The following is a 16,602-nucleotide window of genomic DNA, read 5'->3' as shown; positions in this document are numbered from 1 at the left end:
TGTCCTTGGTGACCAATGTGACCCACAAGCCAATGAGGTGAGGATCCGTGTCCTTGTTGACCAATGTGACCCACAAGCCAATGAGGTGAGGATCCATGTCCTTGGTGACCAATGTGACCCACAAGCCAATGAGGTGAGGATCCGTGTCCTTGTTGACCAATGTGACCCACAAGCCAATGAGGTGAGGATCCATGTCCTTGGTGACCAATGTCACCCACAAGCCAATGAGGTGAGGATCCATGTCCTTGTTGACCAATGTGACCCACAAGCCAATGAGGATCCGTGCCCTTGGTGACCAATGTGACCTCAATGCAGCAGATGCAGATATTTAGGCCAACTCGAAATGGACAATCACCATATTGTCAGCTGAATGACCAACCAGATGATTTGATTGTGATGACATTTTCCAAAATCTGAATGATTTCATGAATACTGTTCCAAGTCCTAAATGGGTCTCTGTGGTGTTACATGAATATGACATGAATGTATTGTTACGTGGTCCCCTCGGTGAATACCTGGTCTCGGTGACCCCCGGACCGTGAGAGGAACTCCGCCAGCAAGCTGTATTATATATGCGCTTTCGCCACGCAATCCATATGAATTTCACCCAGGAGACAACTGATGTTCAAGGATATATTTCCAATGGTAATGATACCATACAATTTCAATGACACAACCACGGAGATTTTCCCCGAGCAATCAACAATACACAACCATCAACCATATTTCAATGACACAACCACGGAGATTTTCCCCGAGCAATCAACAGTACACTACCATCAACAATTCCCCAGCCACAATCAATTCCCTATGAGTAAGATGGCCATCTTATACATGTGTGTCCCGGTGAGTACTCACGACACCCTTTTGGTCTCGGTCCCGCACAATGTCTCTGGGCCCCTCCTGACCAAGATGATGGTCGCCGTCACCGCACTCGGGCGGTTGAACGAACCCCGGGTGGACGTGTTTCCACCGGGCAGGTATCGTACCAGGCACCGTGGCTGCAGCCCCTCGTGGCCACGCGAAGCGGATACGGTAGAGCAAGCCAAACCCCACGCCGCTTGCAAGGCGCGTTAGGCCCCAACGTGCGACCCGCACGCGTCTGTTTGGACGGTGCCGCGAACGAGGCCAGACGCGGGGTCGATGCACGGCCCCACGTCAACTTGACGTCTCCACCGGGCAGGTACACGTCCCGGTAATTCCTCTCGCCAGACAGGCTTCGGATCGGAACGCCGCTTTTCCACGCAGCGCAAGGTCGATCCCACCTTTTGTCGGAGCGGGGCGAGGAAGAATACTACTCGTCCCTTTTCTTCCTCGTGTCTTTTTCCTTCCGTTTTCGGTCACTTCCGTTTCCGGCCACTTGTTCAGAAGGGCTCCTGACCCTCCAACCACAACAACTACACAACAACTTAATATACTACACACGGATAAGCAAAGACCTGAATGGTAATTCACATACATTCACATAAATATGTAACAGTATGAAAAGAACCTGACACAGTAACACAAGGCAGCTTATAACAAAACTACAATATCACTTTGGAGATCTCCCATATAAACACAATGTCAGTTTGTGTGTTTGCACGGATGTCTGTCCCCCTTCATAAGGGTATATTTTACAGGCCGATCTTTTAACACAAATGTGCATTCACTGCGGTCTCTTTTTGAGGATAAAACTAATCGAAAAAACATTTTCGACTCATAAAAGTCCTCACAGTCGTCGCCAAAAATATTGGCACCCTTGCACTTTTTTCAAATAATGCACCATTTCTTCCTGAAGATTGTTGAAATTAAATAGTATTTTGGTATCAACACATGTATTTATTAGGTTTGCTGTGGAACAAAACAAAAAAAGCTGAAAAAATTAGGAAATGTTAGCTTATTCCACACAGAAATCCTAAAATGGCCCTGACAATATTATTGGTACCTTTTTGAAGTTGTTAGAAATAATTAGATTTCAAGCAGGTGATTCTCCTTTACTTTGGAATTGAACTCACCTGTGGTGAGATGCAGGTGCCCAAAATATAAAATCACTTATTCAATCAGTTTGAACAGAGAAAAGGAGTCATTCTGCTGTTTTGTGTCACTGTGTGCACAGCAATGAGCATGGAGAAAAGAAAGAAAACTAGAGAATTGTCTGAGGAGGTCAGACACAAGATTGAGGCCATGCATGGACAATCTCAAGGCTACAAGTCCATCTCTGGAGACCTTGATGTTCCTGTGTCCACCGTATGCAATGTTATCAGGACATTTAAGGCCCACGGCACTGTCGCCAACCTCCCTGGACATGGCCGCAAGATAAAACTTGATCGACGATTGCAGCGAAGGATTGTTCAAATGGTGGAGAAACCACCTCGATCAACTGCCAAACAGATTCAAGCTTACCTTCAGACACAAGGTACGACAGTTTCAACTTGCATCATCCGTCACCAACTCAATGAAAGGGGGTTCTATGGTACGAGACCCAAGAGGACCCCACTGCTGAGAAAGCCCGACTGGAGTTTTCCAAAACATACCTGAACAAGTCAAAATCCTTCTGGGAGTATGTCTTGCAGACAGATGAGACCAAAATCGATCTTTTATGGAAAGCACATCATCTCTATGTTTACAGAAAACAAAATGCAGCCTTCAAAGAAGAGAACACCTTCCCTGCAGTCAACATGGAGGACATTCAGTGATGTACCTTGAATGTGTGCATGGCGTCATGAAATCAGGAGATAACCAAGGCATTTTGAAGCGCAATGTTCAACCCAGTGTCAGAAATCTGGGTCTCCGTCGAAGGTCATGGGTCTTGCAGCAGGACAATGACCACAAACACACTTCCAAAATTACCAGGAATGGTTCAAGTCAAAACTCTGGACTGTTCTGAAGTGACCAGCAATGAGTCCAGATCTAAATCCCGTTGAACACCTGTGGGGAGATCTGAAAACAGCAGTTGGGAGAAGGCACCCTTCAAATCTGGGAGAACTGGAGTAGTTTGCACAAGAAGAGTGGCCCAAACTGCAGGTCGAGGGGTGTTGGAAGCTCATTCATGGCCATAGGAAGCTCTTGACTGCAGTTATTTTGTCCAAAGGACGTGCTGTCAAATATTAAGTCCAGGGTGTCAATAATTTGGTCAATGCCCTTTCTTTTTATTTTCTGATTTAAAAGGATTTATTAAGTTCTGAATCAAAAACAAATGTTCTGTAATATTAACAGTGAAATAAAGAATTGAGGAGATCAAATACTTTTGTCAATTTCAACTTATTTTTAGAGAATATTTTGAGTTATTAGTCAGATTCACTATGTTTTTTCGTTCAAAATCATGGTACATTAGCAAACCTATACATTTTTGGAAACGTTATTACATGGAAAATCTGAAAATCAATGTTTACATTTGCCAATTCCGACCAATTCGATTCGACCAATTCGACCAATTCGACCAATCGACCAATTCCATTCGACCCATTCGACCATTCGACCAATCGCTTCGATCGACCATTCGACCAATTCGATCGATTCGATTCGATTCGATTCATCGAATTCGATTCGATCGACCATTCGACCAATTCGATTTGCCAATCAATTTGACCGACCTTTGCTTGTGTGGAATGGACTGTGAAAACGATGCGGACTATATTGTCGGATACGACACACAGGACAGTGATGACGAACTCTAAATGGCATATTCTGTAATCGTGTATGTTTGATGCCATTGACTGCCTGTGTATATTTTGTCATTGACTGCCTGTGTAGATGTGAAGTTATACTGACTGCATGTGTATATATGATTTTGCTGACTGCCTGTGTATGTTTGGTGATATGAATTATTGTGACACATTTTGATGTTATTAACTGCCTGATAACATGTATTTGATTATGCAACTTATCGCGAATATAAAGACAGTATTTTGCAATTCAAAACCTTTGATTCGTGTCTTACCATTCCCCATAGCACTAATTTGATACTTTCATTGGATTCCTTGTCCCTGAAAATATAGGTTTAGTATATTTTAAAAAGTTTTTAGGGTAATTAGAGGCAGAAATAGAACAAAATATGTATTTTACAGTGGCCATTTTGAAAATCCAAAATGGCCGCCATACAGGTATCTCTCCAAATGTAAACATTGATTTTTAGTTTCCTTATGCTATAACCTTTCCAAAAATGTATAGGTTTGCTAATCTACCATGATTTTGAACGAAATATAATTTATTGACATCGTGAACCTGACTATATTTGAAAAAAGTACAAGGGTGCCAATATTATGGCCACGAATGTATGCAGGTAATTCAACCAAACACATTTAGAACATCAGTGACCTTATTGTAACGTATCTGCAGGATTACGGGTGTAAGGTATCTCGACAAACTACGATTGATTGTTGCACACGTTTATTGACTCTGCCTATACAGGCCCGATTAACTGCAGCGCCATCCGAGCTGGGGCGGAGGGATACCATGCGGTCACGGTGTAGGGATACAACGGTGAATATTTGCAGCTTCATACATGACATCCTCCCCTTTAAGTCCAAAATTACCAAGAGCAATACGTGCTAGATTTCCAGAATTGACATTTCAAAAGCAACATTTCGAAAACATGCGAAAATATGTGTGCAAACGATTATGAGAATAATGAAAATACGTGAAAATAGAACATGTGTCAACCTGAAAATAGAACATGTGTCAACGTGAAAAAAAACATCTTCAAAGATTCAACCGGTCGGGTGCTTTTCTCTCACGCATTGAGCGTCGCGGTGTACCAGTGGATACAGAGTCCGAGGTGATCCCTTTGGGTCGCGGTGTACCAGTGGATACAGAGTCCGAGGTGATCCCTTTGGGTGGCGGTGTACCAGTGGATACAGAGTCCGAGGTGATCCCTTTGGGTCGCGGTGTACCAGTGGATACAGAGTCCGAGGTGATCCCTTTGGGTGGTGGTGTACCAGTGGATACAGAGTCCGAGGTGATTCCTTTGGTCTGCACGAAGGGTGTAGCGTTCGCAGAGGTTTTCGGGGCATCCGAGCCGGCTGGAGCGGCCACGACGATCTCCGGCAGTGGCGGGTCGAACTGTTGTCCTGACTGTGACGATGCTGCAGGCTCTATCGACTCACAGTGACGGTAGGTTATGTGGTCCTGGTGTTGACGAATTTTGCGGCCGTCCTGCAGGCAAATCACACAGGACAGTGGACCTGGCTTCTCGATGATGCCCCCCGGTAGCCACGTCGCACCTGCACCAAAATTTCGGGCAAACACTGGATCTCCAATGTTGATACAGCGACTGTTGGACGTCTTATCGTGCACCAACTTTTGATTAAGCTGGCTCTGATAAACGTTTGATGATATGTCTGGTTTGAGATTGCCAAGTGTCGATCTCAAGTGTCGTTTCATCAATAACTCAGACGGAGCTGCACCGGTTGTTGATTCTGGCGTGATGCGGTATTTGAACAGGAGACGAGAAAGCTTTGTTTCCAGCGTTCCCTCCTGAAGTTTCTGCAATCCGGATTTGATGATTCCCACGGATCGTTCGGCCAAGCCATTTGAAGCCTGGTGATGTGGTCTGACAAACTTATGTTTTATGCCGTTCCGACGTGTGAACTCGGCAAACCCGGTACTGGAAAAACACGAACCGTTATCATTCACGATCATCCTGGGCAGACCATGAGTGGCGAAACAGCGTCTGAGTCTTTCGATGACAATGGCTGACGTAGTACCACGCGTCACATGGGCATCAATCCATTTTGTGTGCGCGTCCGTAATTATTAGAATCATGCTGCCGTTAATAGGCCCGACATAATCGAGATGTAGGCGATGCCACGGTTCGCTGGGCCATTCCCAGGGATGCAGTGGCGCTTTCGCAGGTGTATTCCGGGTGCTCTGGCCGGGGTAACAATGTCGAACATGATGTTCGATATCAGCATCAAGATTCGGCCACCACACATAGTTTCTGGCGAGTGCCTTCATCTTCACAATCCCGGGGTGACAGTCATGGATTTCATCCATGACCCTGGAACGCAGATTTTCCGGGATCACGACACGACATCCCCAGAGTAGGCAACCATTTTCCACGCTGAGTTCGTTTTTACGTGCTTTAAAAGCCGCAAAAGCTGGGTCACCCTCAGGTAGCAAATGCCATCCAACCTGTACAGCCTGGACAGTTCTGGACAGAACGGGGTCTCGTCGAGTATAAGTGCGGATCTGGCCGGAATCGACAGCACAATCTTCCAGATGATCCATCAGTGCGATAATGGATCCTGGTGTAGGCGAATCATCAACGGATTCTGGAAGGGGTAACCGACTCATGGCATCTGCATTTGTGAAAGACGAACCGGGCTTATAACATATGGTGTAGTCATAAGCAGCAAGAAACAGGGACCAGCGGATGATTCTGGGTGGTAGTGTGTCAGATGTCGCCTTAGTTGGACCAAACAGACTGATCAGCGGCTTGTGATCAGTGCGAATCGTGAAATGATGTCCAAGAAGGTACTGGCGAAATTTGCTGACACCGAAAACGATTCTGAATCCTTCCTTGTCAAGTTGGGAATAGTTCTTCTCTGCCGGGGACAACGTTCTGGATGCAAATGCAACAGGTCTTTCCGTACCATCAGGCATCACCTGTGATAATACACTCCCCACTCCATACCGACAGGCATCGTATGTCAGCACAAGATCCTTCTCTGGATCAAAATGAACGAGAACATTGGACGATTTGAGCAGATCTTTAGAGGTCTGGAATGCTGATTGTTCAGTAGACCCCCAGCTCCAGGAGATTCCTTTCCTCAAAAGCCGATAAAGGGGGCCCAAAATGTCGGTCACATTCGGGATGTAACGACCATAGAACTGAAGCAAACCGAGGTATGACTTCAATTCGGTCACGTCTCGTGGGGCAGGAGCATCCTTGATAGCTCGGACTTTCTCATCTGTCGGGTGTAGACCCTCGGCATCAATCGTATGACCCAGGTACGTGACTGATGGCACCATAAACTTGCACTTGTCTCGACGCAAACGGTAGGCCGGACTCCGAAATCTTCTTCAGAACTCTATCCAGGTTTTGTAGATGTTCCGCGTCCGTACGACCAGTAACCAAACATCATCCTGGTAACAAACGACGTTGCGTTCGGCGGCAAACAAACTGTCCATGACACGCTGATAAATTCCAGGTGCAGATTTCACTCCAAAACTGAGTCGGTGGTACCTGTACAACCCACGATGTGTGTTGATGGTAAGATACTGTTTCGAATTCTCGTCCAAGCGGAGCTGTAGATAGACAGATTTGAGATCGAGTTTCGTAAAAGTCTTGCTTCCCGTGAGACGAGCATAGAGCTCTTCGATCCTCGGGATTGGATATTTATCCAATGAAGAACACTTGTTCACGGTCATTTTATAATCTCCACATATGCAGATGGACTGGTCCGATTTGATGACAGGAATGATGGGCGCCGCCCATTCGGCATACTGGATTTGCTCGATGATGCCCAGATTTTGAAGATGATCCAGTTCCTTGTCAATCCGCTACCGCAGGGCGAAAGGGACTGGGCGAGCTCTGCAAAATATAGGATTGGCATCCCGGTCAACACTGAGTTTAGCCGTATGTCCTTTCAAGGTTCCAAGCTCATCCTTGAAGACATCCAGGTACGTATCCAGCACATTTGTGAGTGTGTATGCTGCGGTAGGAGAAACGTTGTCTGCCCGGAGTTGATGAATGCTTTTCCACTTCAGTTGAATTATGCTCAACCAGTTCCTGCCGAGTAAGAAAGGGCCCTTTCCAGGAATGACGATCAGGGGTAGGTGAAACTCACGGTTATCGTAGCCCACCGTGACGTCACATGTACCGCAGGGAACAATCTTCTCACCTGTATAGGTGGAGAGTCCATAGGTAGTAGGTTTCAGATGGGGTCGGTCCGCATCACTCCACAGGTTTGTGAAAACTGCATGGCTGATGAGCGAGACGGCCACACCAGTGTCGACCTCCATTTGCAATGGTCGATTGTTGACGACAACAGTGGCAACAAGAGGGTCCCGCTTATGGTGAGAATCAATATTAAACAGGTCACACGATTCTGAGTTGTTGGAAAGAGAGCTCACCTGGTCACACTCAGGTTCCTCCGAACTGATAAACTGATGAATCTTCTTGATAGCAGCGTTCCCTTTTCCCGATTTGCGAGTGATGCAAGCTGGAGCAATATGGCCAGTTTTCGAACAGAAATGGCAGGTTGCATCTTTGAACCGACACGTTTCCGGTGGGTGCTTTCCGTTGCACCGAAAACATTTGTTGTGTGTTTGAGACTGCACTGGCTTCTGACGAGGAGACTTGTTCCAACGTTTTGGCTGAACATGATCCAACCGATTCACAGCAGAGCTGGTACCAGACGAGCGAGTGGCACCGATGCTTGTAGCTTTGCGTTCAGCACTTCCCATGGAAATGGTGGTGTCTCTGGCATTTTGGAACGTCAGTCTTCTCTCAGCAAGCAGGCGTCTTAGTTCGGTGCCTTAACGACGGAACTGGCCGAAATAGTTACACGTCGGACAAAAGCACCAAATTTTTTTTGGACAGTCCCACATATGTGATTTTTGCCTAAGCTCCAAAAAATTCGATGCATCTGAGGGCTGTGGCGTCACAATGACGTCACACAGTGTTACAAATGCTGGACTGGGTTAACAGGCGCTCCTACTTGTTATGTGGTCCCACTTTTTGTGTTTCATGTACTATTTCGCGTGGTACTAAAGCTTATAAATTTGTTAATAAGCATTTCAATGAATTTTGTCATGCTCTAAGGACCTTTTCCAAGCTAAAATACAGCATTTTATTGTAGCCGATAGAATATAATGTTCGTTGCTGTACTCGCACTCGTATAACGCATTGTTGCTCCCAGTCATAACCAACAGAATTAAACAACTTATCTTCACTGTTTTTTCTTAGATGATGTTGATGTGGTAAAGAAAAGGACACCCCACCACAGGTCGATATGGATTGGACAGCTTGTGTTATCTGTCAGAGAAGTACCCCAGAGCAGCTTAATTGTCCACAAAATCGCCAAAGCTGTGATGCTTTATCAGTTTACAAGGCATTCTTCGAAAATGTCGAGGAATTCAAAACCTTGGATGCACTACCCGTGCGCATTGAGTTCGGGACTGATGCAACACTGGAACAGTTCCTTTCAAACAAAGCCTCTTGGCATTGTTCATGCCACCAGAAATTTAACAATGCTAAACTCAAGAGAGCAAGAGAAAAAAAAACAACAGGTAAACAAGACATCAGACACAACTACTCGCCGATCAATCAGGCAATCAGCACCGGGAAGCAAGGATGTTTGCATTTTTTGTGAACAAACCTCGATAACCAAGCTTCATGAGTTTTCAACATTCTCTGCAGATCAGTCATTGAGAGATATGGCACTTGAAATGCAAGACCAGCGAATGCTTTCAGTACTAGCCGGGGGCGATTTGATTGCCTTGGAAAGTAAGTATCACATGTCTTGTCTCACGCAATTGTTACGTGCTCCTCCCCAAACCCCGGTCACGGTGTACCTCCGTCCTCCGAGCCCCGAAAGGAGTCACGGCAGAAAGATGTGTTATTCTGTGTGTCAATGACCAATGGTGAAACCACACCAATTGTTACGAAAAAACAAGTATTGTATTAAGGTCACACAAGAATAACAGCACAAGAACAATATTAATCAATTGTACAACAAATATTATATCATTCCTATGATGGTACCATCAGTTTCTTACAATATAACTCACTGTGCTCCAAGTGAGTGAAAATAACATTCCCAAAGTCTCTGTCCCGGCACCAAGCCAAAGTCGATCCACGCTCCGGTGATCGCAAGAAAAATGTCGTATCGAGACCAGAAGCCAGCTTGGCTGACAGTCATGCTGCCAAAGAGGCACAAAGGTGCCCCCAAAAGGCGACTGGGAAATCACACCTTCGGGTATGAACGTTCAACGGCTCCCAAACGGAAAACCACAAATTCCCAATCGAAATCCACGTTACACACGCAAACCAGGCTAACGGCTGGGTGTGGTGAAATGGCTGGAGTGAGGTGAAAAGGCTGGAGCGATGCAAAATGGCGGGAGCGAGGCAAAATGGCCGACGGGCCCGTACTGGAGGCGTACCTGCACTCCAACAACGATTCTCTTCGGAATCAACCGCAAAACCTGTCACGCAGGTTTATCTGTCACAACGATCACAACTCTGTTGCAGGAATCCCTTTCCCAGGAAACCCAAAGTTCGCTCGTGACCCCGTTCGCCAGCGTCTCCTCGAGACCTCAAAGCAGCTCGGCTTTTCTTCCCGACCTCACTTGCTCCGCTTTTTTTTTTGCTCTTCTTCTTCCGGTTTCTTCCGATCCCGTTTCCGGTTTCTTTTAAAACACTATTTTTTTACCTTTTGAAAACAGTTATCTCCATTTCACTTAAACAATAACAATAATAGTATATGGAACCAAAAATGCTTACAGTGGATGAAAACCACAACGACGGAAGTGACGAATCCGTAACACAATACAGAAATCAGTACCGAACTCACCAACGGCAAATGAATACAGATACAAGCACAGACGTCGAACGAGCTAAAGCAAGAGCTTTTGCCAAGCTTGTATCGCACGTAGAAAGTTTGATTGAGGATGGAACATTTATTTTCAAGCTGGGTGACCTCCATCAATTGTTCCAGACCAGGGTTATTGAGCTTGGCTGTGATAGTTCATTGGACAAGACACGATTCAAAACCAGGCTCCTCCATCATTTCATGGATATGGGTTTACAAGAACAGTCAGATGGTAAAAACATAATTCTTGTATTTCCAGAAGGTATGCGTGACATGCTTAAACAGACTTTAGAGGAAGACAACTATGAATCAGAAGCTCCTCAGTTTGCCAAGGTTGCAAAAATGTGCAGGAAAGAATTTCTTGCGGAAGAGGGGTGTGCTTTTTCTGGAAATTTGACTGAGTGCCAGAGGAACAGCTTGCCCAACACGACACTGCTTGTGGCGATGATTCTGTATGGACCAAGGGTTGATGGATCAATCGAATATCCCCAGGCATGTCTTTCCATAGCACAACTGTTACTTCATAACAGTAAGAAACGAACTCCTTCCGCAGCCTCAAGTTGTCGATACAGTACTGACAAAGAGCCTCCGCTCCCGGTATATGTCGGTATGAAGATACACGCTGCTACCAGACAAAGAACATTAGTGGAACACCTTGCCAATCTGGGTTTGAGCATTTCCTACAGTCGTGTGCTTAAAATAGAAAATCAGTTGGCCCTATCCGCATGTGAGCAATTTAAGATTGATGGTGTTGTAATGAAATTGTGTCTTAGTTGAACACAGGTGCTATGCTGTCTCCGACCACTGAGGGGCTTCCATAATAACTCGGACGGACGTCGCTCCGATTCATTCCTGTGACATTTATTCTGTGTGGTAGTGCATATTCGAATGGTGCGTATTGCTAGATGTTCCAGGCTTGCTTGTACCAATTGCCAATTCATTATTACTTCTATGATTACGGTATACTGATATTATTCTTGTTGATTTCTTACAGGTGTTGCTAGAGATCGATTCTGAATTAAACCTACGATTGGGACAATGTTGTAGATCTGATTTTTACAACAGGTGTAGTGTGTCCACCCAACTTAAGAAATGGTTTATTCACAGTCAGGGCTCTGGACAATATTGACCACGATCCGGCATCTACTGCAGCCAAGGGGTCGTTTCATGGAACTGGTATTAGCATTACACAATTCCCAACCCTCGATGATCCTGTAATACCTGGACAAACAATTCTCGTCGAGAAAGACCCAGACACCAAACCATATCTTCCAGACTCGTTTGCAATAGTACAGGCATTAAATGTGAACATGACATCCACACGAATCCCTGCAGTACAAACAACGTCACACAATGGGCCACTGGGGGAAGCGAAGTTCAAAGAAGATGAATGGGTGCAGCGTGCCATTACACCTCTCAAGAAGGATACCCTACAAAATGGCGATGCTTTATCTTGGGCGGCGTATCATGCATCCACTCAGCCCCCCCCCCCCCACCCCCCGACGAACCCACCAGCTATTACCGCGCCTCTACCTCCATTTGCTGAGAAGGCCGACACTCCTTCTATGATTAAGCACGGAATGCATGTTTTAAAGTCTGCCACAGAATTCCTCAACCCGGGCCAAATCCCGGTTCCAGATAGCGATTGTCCCATTTTTGCAAACCCTAAGTATATCCAGTGGAATTTTTCAGAAACCCATGGAGAAGACAAACTCATTATCATGTTTGGCGGGCTTCATATTGAAAAAGCTTTGTGGAACACTCTTGGGGACTTTTTAGCAGATAGGGGCTGGACTAACACACTCACTGATTCTGGCATAGCAACGACTTGCAAGGCCGATTCATTTCTCAAAGCAGCCCACATCACAAGAACGAGACATGCTCACCAAGTGACTGCGTTGGTACTGTCAAAATTACAACGTGACGCATATGGGACTCATCTTAATTCCTCCGATGTAACAGATGACTTTAATAAATGGAAATGGCAAATGATAGAGAAAAGCCCAACCTTTCAGTTCTGGGATACTGTGCTTCGCACAGAACTCACTATCCTCGTCTTCATTCGTGCTCAAAGAGAGAACAATTTCCATCTGTATGTCGAGGCTTTGGGAGCGCTGATGTTTCTTTTCTTTGCTCTCGATCATTACAACTACTCTCGCTGGATTTCGGTACATATCCGAGAGATGCAGTCGCTGCCTGCTGCCATACGTGATATTTCACCAAGTGTTGGGTGGTTAATAAGACAAATCACAGATTTTCTTCTCTGCCAATCGATCAGGTCCATGAGCAAGAAAATGCAAAGGTCAAGGGCGTCGGAGGTGTAATAGGCCTGACAGCAAACCCGAATGCTCTTAGGTGTTGGATGATTTCCAGACCTGAGCAAGCTCGGCTGCTCAACGAATTCGAGAACACTTATCTCGCGAGAACAAACCACTAAATCAATTACCACCATCACGAGGAGGGATTATTCACACAGGAGTTGTTCAAAAACCAGACCAACGAATTATTAAACGTTATAACAGAGTACAGCAACCTATTTATGGATGAATGCCCTGAGCTAATCGTGTTACACGAGACTGTGTGGATGAGTCTGTGGTAAACACAATTCGCAACATGGAACAGTTAGGGGAGCTGCAGTACTACAAGTTTAGGAAGGAAGTACTTGACGAAAGATCGAAACTTATCCAAGACCCCATTAAGAAAAACAACTTGCCACTTTTCAAATCGCCGAAACGAACAGTAAATTCAAAAGCGAAACAAATTGCTGCCCTTCGCAATGATGTAAACTTATTTGGGCGTCTGTATATAGCAAACCAGCTAAGGGAAAGTGACCCAGACCTCTTTTTCAGCCATGAAAATCAGCTCCATCCTCCATCACTGTCGGCATTTGGAAAACTTCGTACAGGAACGAAGTCTGACCTGCTTGACTGTTTGGACAGCAGCGAACAGCCTAATCCACCAAACCACTTTGACGTCAAAATCCTTGATGGTGCAGCAATTGTCCATAGTTTGCCAACTTCATCTTCGTCCACTTTCAAGGATTATGCTGAAAGTGTATTCAAACCGTTCATGCGGCAAGAGTTAGACAAGGACAGTCGGTTAGATCTGGTATGGGATCGATATTTACCGAGTAGTATCAAAGAGTCAACACGTGATAAGAGAGGCTCTGGAGTAAGAAAGAAGGTATCGCCACAGACTAAAATGCCATCCAACTGGAAGGACTTCCTACGAGATTCCAGGAACAAAGAAGAGCTTTTTGATTTCTTATCCCAGGTCGTTGATGGGGAAGAGTGTCCTCCTGACAAGGAAATGTACATCAATGCAGGTGTATTGGTTTGCTTTGACATAAATTATTTCCTTAACATATCTGAAAATTATATTCGATAACTTATGTTCCGTTTCTTTTTACTGTTCAGACCGCTCAGTAATATCCATCGGTAGCAGTGATCCAATGCCGGATTGTTCACACGAAGAAGCAGACACACGAATTGTAGTTCATGTAGTTCACGCACTGAAAAATGGCTCCAACAGACTTCTTGTACGCACTGTAGAAACGGATGTCATTGTCATCATCGTCAGTCTATTTTTCAAGTTGCTGGCACGTTATCCAGAAATGGATATATGGGTTGCATTCGCTATGGGAAAAGCCTTCCGTTATGACCACATCAACACTGTCAGCAGCAGTCTCGGTGAGAAAACATCTCGTGCGCTTCCGTTGTTCCATGCCTTCAGTGGGTGTGACACAACTTCAAGTTTCTTCAACAAAGGAAAAAAAGAGTTCATGGAAAGCTTGGAAAGCATATCCACTGGCTGCAGAGGCTTTTAATACCATGGTCGACAAGCCGTTTGATCCAGTGGAAACATCGTCTAGAACCTTTCAGATCATAGAACGGCTTACGGTTGTCTTATATGATCAAACCAGCAATGTGGACATGGTAAACGAGGCCCGTCGAGATCTGTTCTGCAAGAAAAGCAGGAGTCTGGAGAACATCCCTCCTCCGCAGGTAAATAATCTATTTAGTTGTTATATCAACAAACTTTTTCTCTCATGACAGCATTTTAATCCTGTGTTACGTCTTTGTAGAATGCCTTACATCAGCACATGAAAAGAGTCGCCTATCAAGGAGGGATCTGGACCACAAGTGAACAGTACGATCTACAGATTCCGTCTCCCAGGGGTTGGGGGTGGACAATGGAGGATAATAAGTGGTTACCAGTGTGGATAACTATCCCACAAGCAGCGGACGCCTGTATGGAACTCATAAAATGCAACTGCAAGTCGGACATAGGCTGTTTGAGATGCAAATGCTCCAAAGTCGGACTACCATGTACTGACGATGAGGTCGTCAGTCACCGTCATCATGTCTTGATGTCTTGAGTCTTGACATCAAAAAAGGATATTTGAGAAAATATCGCCTCATCGAAAACAAATATCATCGAACAGCACTGTTGCATATCGTTTGAAAATGATGATGTTTTATGTCACGTGGTTTGGCAGCCATCTTGGATAGAAAAACTAACCTTATCCGATCAACACAAAACTTCACAAATGTGATTCCCTGCCCATACATATGCAGAGTGTACATTTTAAAGGTCATTTGTCATGTGGTATGGCAGCCATATTAGCTTGAAAGGCGATATTTAAAACAATCCCTTCTCTGAAACTGCTTCACCGATCGATGAACGTCATGACGACGTCAAGATGTCAAGACGTCAAGATGAGGCACCTTGAAGGCGATGAGGCGATGACCTGTGCTGTTGCAAATGTCAAAAATAAGCTAATTATTTGCCATGGAATACTGTTCTGGCTCTTTTTTAACGGTCTTGCTTCCGATCTCGTCATTATAACTCTCATACTACAAACATGCGTGCACTTCAATAAACACAAGGTTGCTGAATACACCAAAAATGTCATTTTCTAGCTAAATGACGTCATTATGATGTCAAAATGACGCCATTCTAACGTCATTTTAGCTTCAATTTTTATAACACTTCGTTTGTCATCAGTGTATATGTGTTTCATTAAAAACACAATTGCTGAACATTTGGTACCTGTTTTTTCCTGTTGATTATCCACAAAATGCTATTTTCGGCAATATGACGTCATAAACGACGCCATTTCAGCTTCCAGATTCACGGAATGTTTGGAGCTTAGCTTTTTCTCAACAAGTGACCTCATGCAGGGATTGTGTAAAAAAAATGGTGTTTTTGTCCAGCGTGTAACAATCCATTTACTAAGGTACCAGACGATCTATTAGTGCGGTCATCGGACATGCCAACCACCAGCAAATCACGGAGCATGTCATCAATCGTGTCCCCAAACTCACACAGATGTGACAGTTTTTTGAGGTGTGCAATGAAGTCTGCGATCGACTGACCTTGCTGCTGTCTGCACATGTAAAAATTAAACCGACACAGGATGACTGAAGGAGATGGATTACAATGTTCCTTCAAAGCGGCCTTGAGCTGTGCATACGTGAGCTCCTGGATTGTCCGAGGTCGAATCAGGTTTTTAACGAGTGTGAACGTCTCACCTCCGCAAACGGACAGGAAGACGGCCTTCATCCGGGCTTCGGTCGCGATGCCGTTCGTCTCGAAGTAGAAAGCCAACCGCTCGGAATACGTGTCAAAATCTCGCTCATTAGGGTCGAATTCATCGATATGGCCAAAATAAGTCATGGTCTCGATGTTTATCCTCGTCGCCATGGAAGGTATCTCGACAAACTACGATCGATTGGAGCACACGTTTATTGACTCTGCTGATACAGGCCCGATTAACCGAACCATCCGAGCTGCGGCGGAGGGATACCATGTGGTCACGGTGTAGGGATACAACGGTGAATATTTGCAGCTTCATACATGACAAAGGGGTGAAAGGCAAGAAACACCCAAGTAAGAGTTGACCCGGCACCGGAAATCCCTCGATCAGAGCACTCGACCATATTTGCATGTTATCTAATCCAAGACAAGATGATGCCGCGGCAGATCACTCAGGCCTTTGTGCAGTTTTTTCGTCGAATCCAATTCCCTCTCCAATCGAAAACATTAGAAATTTAACACGGAACACACCACCTGTTCGCTTTCC

This window comes from Myxine glutinosa, chromosome 13 (assembly GCF_964187855.1).
Source record: "Myxine glutinosa chromosome 13, kmMyxGlut1.1, whole genome shotgun sequence".
NCBI classification, from domain to species: domain Eukaryota; kingdom Metazoa; phylum Chordata; class Myxini; order Myxiniformes; family Myxinidae; genus Myxine; species Myxine glutinosa.
The sequence above is the reverse complement of the archived record's forward strand: the minus strand, read 5'-3'. Positions refer to the sequence as shown.